The sequence below is a fragment of the Lolium perenne genome, chromosome 2 (genome assembly GCF_019359855.2).
Source record: "Lolium perenne isolate Kyuss_39 chromosome 2, Kyuss_2.0, whole genome shotgun sequence".
In the NCBI taxonomy this organism is placed as follows: Eukaryota; Viridiplantae; Streptophyta; class Magnoliopsida; order Poales; family Poaceae; genus Lolium; species Lolium perenne.
Window position 1 is genome coordinate 9,341,327 of NC_067245.2, and position 13,003 is coordinate 9,354,329.

Consider the following 13,003-nt stretch of genomic DNA (forward strand, 5'->3'; position numbering starts at 1 on the left):
GCGCGGCCCAGGGGGGGCCCGCGCGGCCCTATGGTGTGGCCCCCTCGGCCGGCCTCCGACGCCCTCATTCGGACTATTTATCGGCCTCGACCTAAAAACGCACAAAAAGAAGTCGAAGTCGCCAGAAACCCTCCAGAACGCCGCCACATCGCGAAACTCCATCGCGGGAGCCAGAAGTCTCCGTTCTGGCACTCCGCCGGGACGGGGAATTGGAGGAGATCATCGCCGCCATCACCGCCAACGCCTCTACATCAACCAGCCATGTTTTCCCCATCCATGTGTGAGTAATTCCCCCGCTGTAGGCCGAAGGGGATGGTAGGGATTGGATGAGATTGGTCATGTAATAGCATAAGATTGTTAGGGCATAGTGCCTAGTGTCCGTAATTGGTACTTTGATGATATTGTTGCAACTTGTTATGCTTAATGCTTGTCACTAGGGCCCGAGTGCCATGATCTCAGATCTGAACATGTTATTGTTTCATCAAGATAATCATTGTTTATGGTCTTACCTATAAGTTGTATACACATGTCGCTGTCCGGAACCGATGGCCCCGAAGTGACAGAAATCGGGACAACCGGAGGGAATGGTAGCGATGTGAGGATCACATGTGTTCACGGAGTGTTAATGCTTTGCTCCGGTACTCTATTAAAAGGAGTACCTTAATATCCAGTAGTTTCCCTTGAGGCCCGGCTGCCACCGGCTGGTAGGACAAAAGATGTTGTGCAAGTTTCTCATTGCGAGCACGCACGACTATATATGGAACACATGCCTATTGATTGCTTTGTACTTGGACACCGTTTTATTATTATCTGTAAATGCCATGCTATGATTGTTACATGAGTTTCTCTCATCCATGCAACGCCCGTTCATCCGTCCCCGTGCCTACAGTATTTTAATCCTGCTGTTTACTAAAATCACTACTGCTGTCTCTGTTACTCTGCTGCTGTTATTTCACTACTGCTACTGCTATAAAACTGTTACTCCTGATAAACTCTTGCGAGCAAGTCTGTTTCCAGGTGCAGCTGAATTGACAACTCCGCTGTTAAGGCTTCCAAGTGTTCTTTGTCTCCCCTTGTGTCGAATCAATAAATTGGGTTTTACTTCCCTCGAAGACTGTTGCGATCCCCTATACTTGTGGGTCATCAACCCCTATGACTATGAAGTTGCCATTTTGGTCCCATCCAAGAAGGCCATTGAGACCATCGACATCAGCTCATCCTCCGAAGGTGAGGATGGTGCTCCAGATAGGGTTCACATTAAGCAAGAGGAAGCTGATGATGCTGCAGCAATGGATTGTGCAGCTGAGCATGAGGAAGTTGCTCCCCCTCCTCCTGCTGATGTCCATCTGATTCGTCGAGGTAAAAAATATATATATTAGTTATAGATGTAGGATATAGGTCAAATGCTTAGTCTCGGTTTGGCATAATAGATAGTCAATTTGTAGCATTCAAGGAATACTTCAGTTTCTATAAATACTGTTGGTTTGATATACTTCAATTTTAGGAAAACTTTAAACTAGGCCTTATTCCCTAGTTTCCTTATATGTAGGTCCCAGGATAGAGGCAGGTGAGGAATGGGATGACTTTTGCATGTATCCCAATCTAGTGGAAATGAATCCTACACAAGTTGAAACCCTGAGATTTCTTGTTGACCTAAAGCGCCCCGCAATTCCTTTTTATGTGTGCACTATAAAGAGTGCAAGTACCGTGGAAGGCAGTTCCAGAATGGTAAATAATTACTCCATCTCAAAGGATGTTTTTGCATCTTTATATGTTGACAATGACTTGAACGAAGTTTTGCATCTTATAATCTGCAGTACTTCAACCGAAAGTTTACCAAGCAGTACATCTCAAGGAATATGCACCTTCCAGATAATGACTTTCTTGTCTCTTACAGTGAGAGACATTGTGTGAAAGTTAGGATTTTCCAGGGCAAAGGGAGGGTTGACGGTGCAGTGATCACAACTAACTGGAGAGCTGTGGTGCAGAAGAGCAAGATGAAGGAAAATGATATCTTTGTGTTTTGGTTCTGCATTCGCGCCGGGGGCGGTCTCAAGTTGCATGTCAGGAAGCTCGAGAAATGAGCTAGCAGGCTGAACCTCTCTAATTAAGCTAGAAGTACTATATATGTGTGTGTATGAGCTCAAGTAATATGAGCGTTGAACCTCTTATCGATCTGGTACTATCTAATGGCCTGTTGGTCTATGTAATGTGCTCAAGTAAATGAGCGTTGAACCTCCTCGGTAGTATCTATAATTAACGTGTCCTTTTGGTACTATGTTATTGAGCTCAAGGCTGGCACTATATATGTGTAATATAATGTGCTTTTGGTGGTCTATATATGCTGGAGTATATATAGATATATATAGTTTGCTAGCCGTAATTAATTATTAGTCATATATTAGCCTGTTGCTTAGCTAATGCTCCTGTACAAATTAACTGTTGTCCTAAATCAGTATCCCCTCTGATAGATTATGTAACAAGATCATATCCATAACTAAAAAAAAAGAAGTTGCCTTAGTTCCACTATGTAAAGGATAAAGGATGGTAAGCTGACAAGATCTCTCCAATAGCTCCACTGGTTAACTGGCACGTTGACATATCTAGAGGTGCTGGGTTCGACTCCCAGCCCTCACTCTTTTTGATTTTTTTTTGGCGCCCAGGAGAAGCCCAAATATCCCTTCCGAATCCAACTCCCTCCGATAACCTAGCAGAAATTTGAACCCCTCCCGTAAATCTGGCGGTCCAGTCGCTCGGCGGCGGCGGTGGCGGTGGTCACCGGCCCCGTCCCTCTCCGACGATGAGCCCTGGCCCTCTCCGACGACGAGCCCCTCCACCTCTCCCTCATCTCTCCCCTCTCATCTCTCCCCTCTCGATCTGTTCTTCTTCGTCAGTTCACAATATCGAATCTCTGTGATCCAATATGTGCTGTTACTAGGACTAAAGTACCAAGTCCGAGGTGACGGCGCTGCATCCGAGCAAGGGATCTGCTGTCCATCTGCCTCGCCGACGACGAGCCCCTCGCCCTCTCCAGGACGAGCCCCTCGCCCTCTCCAGGACGAGCCCCTCGCCCTCTCCAGGACGAGCCCCGTCCCTCTCCAGGACGAGCCCCGGCCCTCTCCGACGACGAGCCCCTCCGCATCTCCCGGTCTGCACCCCTCTCATCTCTCCCCTCTCGATCTGTTCTTCTTCATCAGTTCACAAAATCGAATTGAACTGCTGTGCATTGCTTGAAATTGGAACTGCTGTGCAGTTAGGTGTGTGCTAATTGCAACATTTTGTTCTTCCGCAGATGGACAAATGCTGGATTACAACAAGAATTAGAAGGCTTTCCCCTGAACACACAAAGGGAGTGGCATAGTTTATGCAGTTTGTTCGCTTGAGTGCTGCCAATGATGATCAGGTCCTGTGCCCATGCCGTAGCTATCTCAACCGGTGCACAAAACCTCTAGATGTAGTAGAGGCTCATTTGCTTCTTTTTGGGATGGCAAGCACTTATGACAGATGGGTCTTCCATGGAGAACCATTACATCCTGTACCTGAAGCTGGACATGGAGGACAAGGAGGTGCACCTGAAGCCGGACATGGACATGGAGGTGAACCTGAGGCTGGACATGGAGGTGAACCTGAGGCTGGACATGGAGGTGATGCAGGGGCACACCATGTTGGTGGAGGTGATGCAGAGGCACACTATTTTGGTTTGCAAGAGGAAGATGGTTACGAAGATGATAGAATTCCTGATCTGCTTGCTGATTTGTACAAGTCAGAACCGCAAGGTCCTGGAAAGGACAATATATTTGCTGAGTTGATAGAGGAAGCCAAGCGCGCAGCCAGCAATGGGGGTACAATGTCAAGGTTTTCACTCACAGTCAAGTTACTTCAGGCCAAGTCGTACTACCGGATTAGCAATGTTGCATTCAACGCGATACTCCTGATTTTGGCCTTGCAATACCCTACTAGCTCAATACCAAAGTCATACGAGGAGGCACTTAGCATAATCGGCAGGTTGGGCCTTGGTTATGATAGTATCCATGTGTGCCCGAATAACTGTGTATTGTTCCGGAAGGATTATGCCAAGGAGAATAATTGCCCCAAGTGCAAAGCCTCCAGATGGAAAGATGCTGATGGTAGGAGACAGATCCCAGAGAAGGTGCTGAGGCACTTCACATTGATTCCAAGGCTGCAAAGAATGTTTCTTTCAAAGGAGCAATCAAAGGAAGTACAGTGGCACAAACTGAAGTGGCAAGACGTGAAGAATGAACTCAGTCATCCAGCAGACGGGGATGCATGGAAGGATTTTGACAATATTCATAAAGACTTTGCCGCTGATGCCAGGAACATAAGGCTTGGACTTGCCACGGATGGTTTTAATCCCTACGGGAATATGAGCAACTCCTACAGCATGTGTCCTGTATTCGTGGTGCCATACAACCTTCCACCGTGGGCATGTATGGATCAGTCCAACTTCATGCTGACATTGCTAATCCCTGGTCCATCCTCTCCAGGAAAAGATTTTGATGTCTTCATGGAGCCTTTGATGGAAGAGCTGCAGGAGCTCTGGAAAGGTGTAAAATCATATGATGCCAATAGTCCAGACAAGTTTGATCTCCGTGCTGCAATCTTATGGTGCATTCATGATTATCCGGCACTGCACACATTGTCAGGGAGGGCCACAGCTGGTTACCAGGCATGTGTGCGTTGTGACAAAGAGAATTGCTCCAAGAAATTAAGGAACAAAATCTGCTTTATTGGGCACCGCCGTTGGCTACCTCGGTACCATCCTTGGAGAAATAGCAAAGAATTCAATGGTGCTTCTGAAAGGCATGAGAAGCCAGCGGAATTCACTCCAGAAGAGCTGAAGGAACAGCTTGATAGGGTTAGAGATGTGATACCAGGCAAGCTTCAGAAGAAAAGAAACGTGAGGATGGTCAGTGTTGGAGCCGTAGGTCATGTTTGTGGGACTTGCCATACTGGGAAGATCTAAAGCTGAGGCATAATCTCGATGTAATGCACATCGAGAAAAACATCTGTGACAATCTGATTGGTACTTTCATGAACATACAAGGCAAGACAAAGGACACTGTGAATTCAAGGCTTGATTTGGAAGACATGGGCATAAGACGTGACTTGCATTTGCAGCCTGTTTCAGCTGACTCTTTTGAGATGCCACAGGCGTGGTATACAATGAGTAAACAAGAAAAAAATTGCATTTTGTGAATTCATAAAAGCTGTGAGGTTTCCAGATGGGTACGCGTCTAACATATCCAAGTGTGTGGCTGCTGATAAGTGCAAGCTTCAAGGGCTGAACACCCATGACTGTCATATATTGCTTCAAAGGATCTTACCGGCTGGCCTGCGAGGAACAATCCATGAAGACATATATGAAGTGGTTGCTGAGCTTGGAAATTTCTTCAGAGAGCTATGCTGCAAAACACTGAAGAGAGACGTTCTGGACAGACTTGAAAAGGAAATCGTAGTTATTCTTTGCAAACTTGAGAAGATCTTCCCCCCATCTTTCTTCGACGTGATGGTGCATTTGGCCATCCATTTACCAAAAGAGGCAAGGCTTAGAGGCCCAGTGCATTACGGTTGGATGTACCCAGTCGAAAGAAGGTTGCTAACATTGAAGCGTTATGTCCGGAACAATGCCAGGCCGGAGGGATCGATTGCCGAAGCATATATTGTTGATGAGTGCCTGACATTTTGCTCGAGATACTTCGACGATGTTGAAACAAGATTCAACCGTCCAAGTAGAAATCCGGAGCGGGATGATTCACATATTGGTGATGTGTCTGTTTTCAAACACGGTGTGAAATTTATTGGAGCCTCTCAATATGTGTATGCAGGTGAGGACTATGACAACATGGTGTGGTATGTGCTCCGAGGTTGCCCTGAGGTTGATCCATACATCGAGTACGTTTCTCTTCATCCCCATATATAGATAGGTTATTGCAGCCTGTCCAAATAATAATTAGGATCTATTTTCTGTTGCCATTCCAGCCTGTGCAAACAAGAGTTGAACCAACGATCAGGTGGTCAGATCAATGTTGATAGATGGCTTACCAAGAACTTTGCTAGATGGTTTCAGACTCATGTGAGATCTTTAGCTGGGTTATTTCTGAAGATTGGAAAAGTTCATGATATAAATTTTCTGTGTGTGTTACTCACCCCCTGGTTGATTTTTTGCAGATTGGAAAAATGCGAAATGATGTCTGTCCTGATGTCTATGCTTTGGCGTGCAAACCAGATTTTAGAGTGAGACTATATTCGGCATGTGTTGTTGAGAGTGTTCGGTACCATACTGTTGACCGCGAGAAGAACAGAAAGACACAAAATAGTGGAATCGTTTCTGAGGGAGATCATGATGGCAACAACATTGACTTCTTTGGTCAGCTCAAATCCATCATCAGATTGCAATACAACTCCAGCGGTGGCGTCCATCGGTCAGTTGTCCTCTTCCGGTGTGACTGGTTTGACCTTGGTGGTAGGAAACCTGGATTCGACGATGATGGACACTTCAAAAGTGTTAACACAGAAAAGTTTTGGTACAAGAATGATCCTTTCATTCTGACATCACAAGCAACCAAGGTCTTTTATGTGCCAGACACTAAGTTGAAAGGAAAATGGCAAGTGGTGCAGAAATTTCACCATAGACATCTATGGAGTGTAAAAGAAAATGAACAGGGACCCGGTGTTGCTGGACTGTCATATCAAGATGAAGATTCCAGTCAAGTTCCTGTGCAAGAAAAAGAAGGCACTGCATGGAGTAGGACGAGAAGTGACCAGGAACGTGTGCTACTTGAAAAAGTCATTGGGGACAAACTGAAGAAACGGAGCAAGGAGGTTGTTCCTGAAGAAATCGAGGAGGTTGATCAGACAATGTACCAGTATTGCAGTGATGATGATGATGATGATGGAGGAAATAGGACTAGGAATCGTCCAGTTTTCGAAGAAGATGAATAGCAATTTGAATCTGTAGTTTGTGTAATGGATGAATAGCAGTTTGAATCTGTAGTTTGTGTAATGTCAGTTTATTTCAGATTATGTGTCAGGTTGTTTGGCCCAGAATTTATGTTGAACATGCCTGCTTGTTTTTCCCAGAATTTATGTTGAATATGTCAGCTTTTTGTTCCCAGAATTTGTGCCCAATTTTTTGGGGAATCCATGCCCAATTTTTAGGGGAATCCATGCCCAATTTTTTCAATAAATGGCTGACGCCGGCGACCATATATGGGCGGCGCCGCCATGCATGGCTGACGCCGGCGACCATATATGGGCGGCGCCGCCGTGCAAAAGGAGTTGCTACACATTTTCAACAGAACTCATTTTGAACAGAACACATTTTCAACTGAACAGAATTGCACACATACATAGACATGGTTCAAATTCAGGAACTAAACATTGTGGCACGAACAGACAAATGGTTGGAATTACAACACAATAACTCTAGCATATACTCTAGCTTCTTCTCCTCCTGACCAACAGATCACTGAATTCACCCTAATTTCAGTTCCTACACATCACCCATGTACAACAGATGACAAAAGCTACAGATAACACCCAAACCATGAAGCCTCTCATTTTCTTTGGTTCAGGGTTGCTCTGTTTCCTTGCAGCAAGCAGAAACTTTTCTTCCTGGAACCTCTCAATTTCTACCTGGAGCCTCTCAATTTCTTCATCTCTATCCCAAACAGCATCACGCAGATCACGAACTAATTGTTTGTGATGTGCATCCAGTGGATCATCAACCCACTTAAACACTGTACACCCTATTCCACCAGCAATCTGACAGATGAAGAACAAAAGAGGATAAATAAGCCACAGTAGAAAACAAAATTCAGAGGACGGCGGGTTCCAGGAAATTCAGAATGGGGGGGGGGGGGGGGAGGGGGCGTGCTCGAAGACTAACCGAGCGAATTTTACAGTTCCGGTATCTTCTCCCAGGGTTTGGATCACTCCAAGAAATCCATTGTGCCATCTTCTCGCCACAGTCACAGACGTCGGCGGGCCCATAATCGAACGGCAGCTGCCGATACGGGATGGGCTTGCCCGGCTGCCGGCGGCGACGCGATGATGCTCCTGACCTAGAAGAACTGCCCGAGCAGGCTGGGAACCCTAGATGCGCCGCCATGCGAGCTGTCGGAGGAGGAACCCTAGGTGCACCTGGTCGGAGGGATTTTGGTCGAGGTGGAGCGGTTCGACCGCACCTGTTTTGAAGACAACTGATTAGTCCATCATGTCTATATACATGGACAACCATACGGTTGTCAACAACACTATTGTAGCAAAGCGGTAGGGAGTGGTAGTGCGGCAGCGCCAGGTCGAGGGTTCGAGTCCCCGCAAGCGCATTTTTTGCCAGTTATTTCCATCGGTAGCCACTCCAACCCCGGATGGGCTGTCGGGCCAGCAATTCAACCACCGGATGGGCCGTCATGCCAGCAATTCAACCACCGGATGGGCCGTCACCATATACATTAGGGTAGGCCAGCCCAGCAGAGGAGAGCCCAAAAGAAGAGAATATCACCAGCAGCCAGCAGCCTAGTAGAGGACAGCCCAAAAGAGGAGGATATCACACAAGTCATCCAAGGTGGACGGCACAGAGAAAAAAAAATAACAAGACGCCTTGGTCCCACAAGTATCAGTTGGTCCTACATGTCAGTTAGTTCAAGCCAGTTGCTCCTAGTGACACGTGTGAGGCGCGTGGGACCCGAAAAGGGACACATAGGCAAAATGGATGACATGGCAGCCAAACACATACCATTGTATTGAGCCAAATGCCAATGACGTTATTGATCATCGAGTAGGTCACAGAAGCTGATTTGGAGGACCCGCAATCTGTAGCTGATGCTGGTTCGCGCTGGTAATTGCGGGTGGTGGTGGCAATGGTACATGCACCTAACTCCTTAGCCCTTGTGTGTATCCTCTCCTGATTGCCTCTGCTTGCGTGCTCTCTGTCGCCCTTCGCAAAGCTTGAAAAGTGCGGCAGTCCTTCTGGAGGTGACCTGATTGTCTTCTTCCGTCAAAGTCAACGTAGAAGTGCATCTAGCACGGCCCGTTCAGAAGTTCCTCGGGTGACACATTGTAACCTGGGTCGATTATTTTGTCTGCTAGAACTTGCTGCGTCTTTGTGGTCACTTCGTTGGTCATTGCTCCTGTGATAATCATCATGATGGTTTCCACCATTATTTCCTCGGAAGCCAGCCGATACTTAGCCGGGACCGTCATATTCCGCAAAGTTGCGGAAATGTCGCATGTGTTGATTGCTGTTTCTGTTGCGATCTTCTTCGGGTGATCTCTGCCGTTTATTGTGAACAACATCCTCACCGTCAGCCCACCGATTCGCTATTTCCATGAGTTCTGCTACTGTTCTTGGGTTAGATCTCCCCAACTCTTTGATTAGATCCCTTCTTCGTATTCCTGCGACAAATGCGTCGATTGCCCTTTCATTAGACACGTGCTCAGCCGAGTTTTTGATGATACTCCACCGCTGGATATACGTTCTCATCGATTCGTCTGATTTTTTGCTTGCAAGTCCTTAGCTACTCTATTGACGCTGGTTTTTTGCAAGTAGACTGAAAATTCTTCATGAACAGGTCCTCGAAGGTTTCCCAACTATCTATGGATCCCTCTGGCAACTTTCTCATCCATGATCTTGCGGCTTCACTGAGATGGACCTGGATGCTTTGCATAGCTGTTGCTCTTGTACCACCCATCAACTTTACTGTCTCCAGGTAGTCGACCAACCAATCCTCTGGATCTTGAAGTCCATCGAACTTTTTATAATTGTCGGGTAACTTGAAACTAGTGGGCACTCAAGTTTTGCGAACCTTTCGGGTAAAGCAAGGGAATCCACACAAGTCCTCATCGCTATCTTCCGTTGTCTGACGACTTTCGCGGGTTCTATTTTCTCGACCTCTTTCCTCGCGTGCTCTGTCAACTCGAGCTTGAGGCACCGTATTCCTCGCGTCGCCTTCTCTTGGAGCGTCTCGCGTTGCCGCCACAGCACGTCGAGGACTATTTTGCCTTGGGCTGTTCCGGCGTGGAGCACTTTCGGGTTGTGGTTCTATTTCTCTTCCTGCTATCGCTGCACCCATTACACCGACTCCTGCCATAGCCATCTTGTACAATGATGATTGAGGATCTCCTTGAGGTGGCCTGGATGCCATCAGATATGCGTGTGTCGCCATGTATCCTGCCTCTGGCGTTTTCGGGATTATGTGCCCTCTCGTGTCTATTGACATGAAGAACATGTCAAGGTTTTGAATCAGGTTATCCCGTTCTCCTTCGGGTGTGCCTGCCAACTGAGATCTTGCTCTTCCGCGGCTATCTCTCTAATTGTCTGCTGAGTTTCTCGAGTGTTGACTCAAGTTGTTTCTGCGCTCGCTAGAAGCATCTGCTGCAGCCCTTCTTTCGTCGAGTTTTTGCTGTAGTTTTTCTAACTCACGTCTGGAACGACTAAGTTTATATTGATATGCCTGTAGCGCTGCCACCGAAACTTGTGTAGTCATCGGCTCCGTGCCATTCATGGCTCTTGTAGCTCTATCCCATGCTTCCTGCGACAGCTGCACTTTTTCTCGTGGCTCAGCTCCAATATACTTGCTTCCTGTTCCACGCGTAAGATCCGCGGGATCGACGTAAGGGTTGCCCAAATCGTCGAAAGCCTCAGACTCTTCATCAGCTTCACGACCTGCTCCCGTGATTACACAGATCTGGAGATATTTTGTAGTTGTAGTTTCATCGGATTCAGGGTAGGTGACACCGTCGTATAGATCGGCGAAGACCTCCCTCCTAGCAGTAGAGTTGTTGGTGTTGGTGAAGTCGAAGTTGGTGAAGCTTTCCGAGTCGCTATCTTGAGATAGATTGGTTCCTGTGAACGACCCGAAAGTGATGTCACCGACCAGATCGGCGAGTGCCCCGCCGTCGGCAGGCTTGGTGAAGCGTGGCGGCGAAACTTCCTCGTCGCCTGACTCGACAGATGATGTTGACGATCCCGAGTAATCGGGCTCGACCGCTAACGGTCCCGAAAAAATCGGTGCCGCAAGACGGTGCGATCCTTCTTTCCTGACGAGGAAGCGGAAGCTCCCGAATGTCATCTCCGTCGACTCCTCCAGATCGGCATATGCATGCAAACGGGCAGGAGGGTGAGGAACAAAATCAGCGAGATCAGGTTGGACTCATTTACCTCCGTCCATCGCGTTGCTTGCCGTTGATGATGATGTTGAAGATGCCATCGAGATCAGAACCTTCCAACCGCCAATTCCCACAGACGGCGCCAATTGACGAGGGATTAACTCGTCAATGCCTACGTATTGTAGACTTAGGGTTTCGTAAGAAGTAGAGGGCAAGTAGATCTCGAAGGTTCAGCCGAACAAAGGTGCTCAACTCAATATTACGGTGGCTAGGGTTACAATGATTTGTTTCCTTCTTTCTCCCTCGGCCTCCCCTTTATATAGGAGGCGAAGCCGAGGCTTTTCCGTGTCGTACAAGTTACAAACTGTCGAGCCGTTTTGAACTTTAAAGGTGTCCTAGCATTTATGTTTTGCTACTTCATAAGGACATGCTGAGTACCACTTTGCTATGTTTTTCTCTATGCTCATAAACAAATAGTTGCTTTCAATGCACAATTATTCATGATCCTTTGTTTGAGTTACTTCTCATGTTATAACATAGTTGCTAAGTTCTATTGTTAGAATTATATCTATCATGCCTATGTTTAGAGTACTTTGATCCCATATGACAATGTTTTACAATAATTTGATCAAGATTGTGTTGGCTTCATGTCACCTCAAAAATTATTTTTGTTATCACTTACCTACTCGAGGACGAGCAGGAGTTAATCTTGGGGATGCTGATACGTCGCAAACGTATCTATAATTTTTGATGCTCCATGCTTGTTTTACACCAATTTATATATGTTTTGTTTACACTTCGTTGCACTTTTATACATTTTTCGGCACTAACCTATTAACAAGATGCCACAGTGCCAGTTTCCTGTTTTCTGCTGTTTTGTATTTTAGAAAAGTTATACAGGAACTATTCTCAGAATTGGATGAAACAAAAGCCGAAGTCAATATTTTACCGTAATGAAGACAGAGTCCAGAGAGGGGTCGAAGATGCGCCACAGGGACGCCAGACCACCACATGGCGCGGTCAAGGGTGGGCCCTCGCCAACGGGTGGTGTGGGCCCCCCAGGCGGCCACCGACCTTGCCCTTCCGCATATTTATTCATGATCCCGGGAAAAACCTGAACACTCGTGCCTCCATCCACGAAAAGTTCCGCCTCGGCCACCATCGCAGACCCTAGCTCGGGAGGGTTCTGAAGCTCTTCCCGGCACGCTGCCGGAGGGGGAGATCATCGCCGGAGGCCTCTACATCGCCATGCCCATCTCCGAAGTGATGCGTGAGTAGTTCATCCCTGGACTATGGTCCATAGCAGTAGCTAGATGGTTGTCTTCTCCAATTTGTGCCTCATGTTTAGATCTTGTGACCTGCCCTACATGATCAAGACCATCCTTATGTAATGCTACATGTTGTGTTTGCTGGGATCCGATGAATATGTCATACTATGTTGAGATCGATTATATATATTTGTCATATGTTATTTGTGATCTTGCATGCTCTCCGTTGCTAGTAGTTGCTCTGGCCAAGTAAATGCTTGTGACTCCAAGAGGAAGTATTTATGCTCGATAGTAGTTTCATGCCTCTAGTTTTCTGGAAGAGTGACAATAACTTCTATGATTGTAGATGTGCTGTTGCTACTAGGGAGAAAACAACAATGTTTTATCCAAGGGTAATTCTATTGTTTACTTTACACACATTGCTTAATGCGATAATCTGTTGCTTGCAACTTAATACTGCAAGGGGTTCGGACGATAACCGGAAGGTAGATTATTAGTCATAGACGCAGTTGGATTATGGTCTATGTATTATGTTGTAATGCCCAAACGAATCTTATAGTAATCATCTTGTCATGTATGGTCTTTATTCTGTCAATTGCCCAGCT

The 13,003-nt window shown here is 46.6% G+C and overlaps 1 pseudogene; it reads left to right on the forward strand.

Moving 5' to 3' along the window:
• Positions 1-1,289: 1,289 nt before the first annotated feature.
• Positions 1,290-6,963, forward strand: LOC139835389 (uncharacterized; annotated as a pseudogene).
• The last annotated feature ends 6,040 nt before the right edge of the window (positions 6,964-13,003 follow it).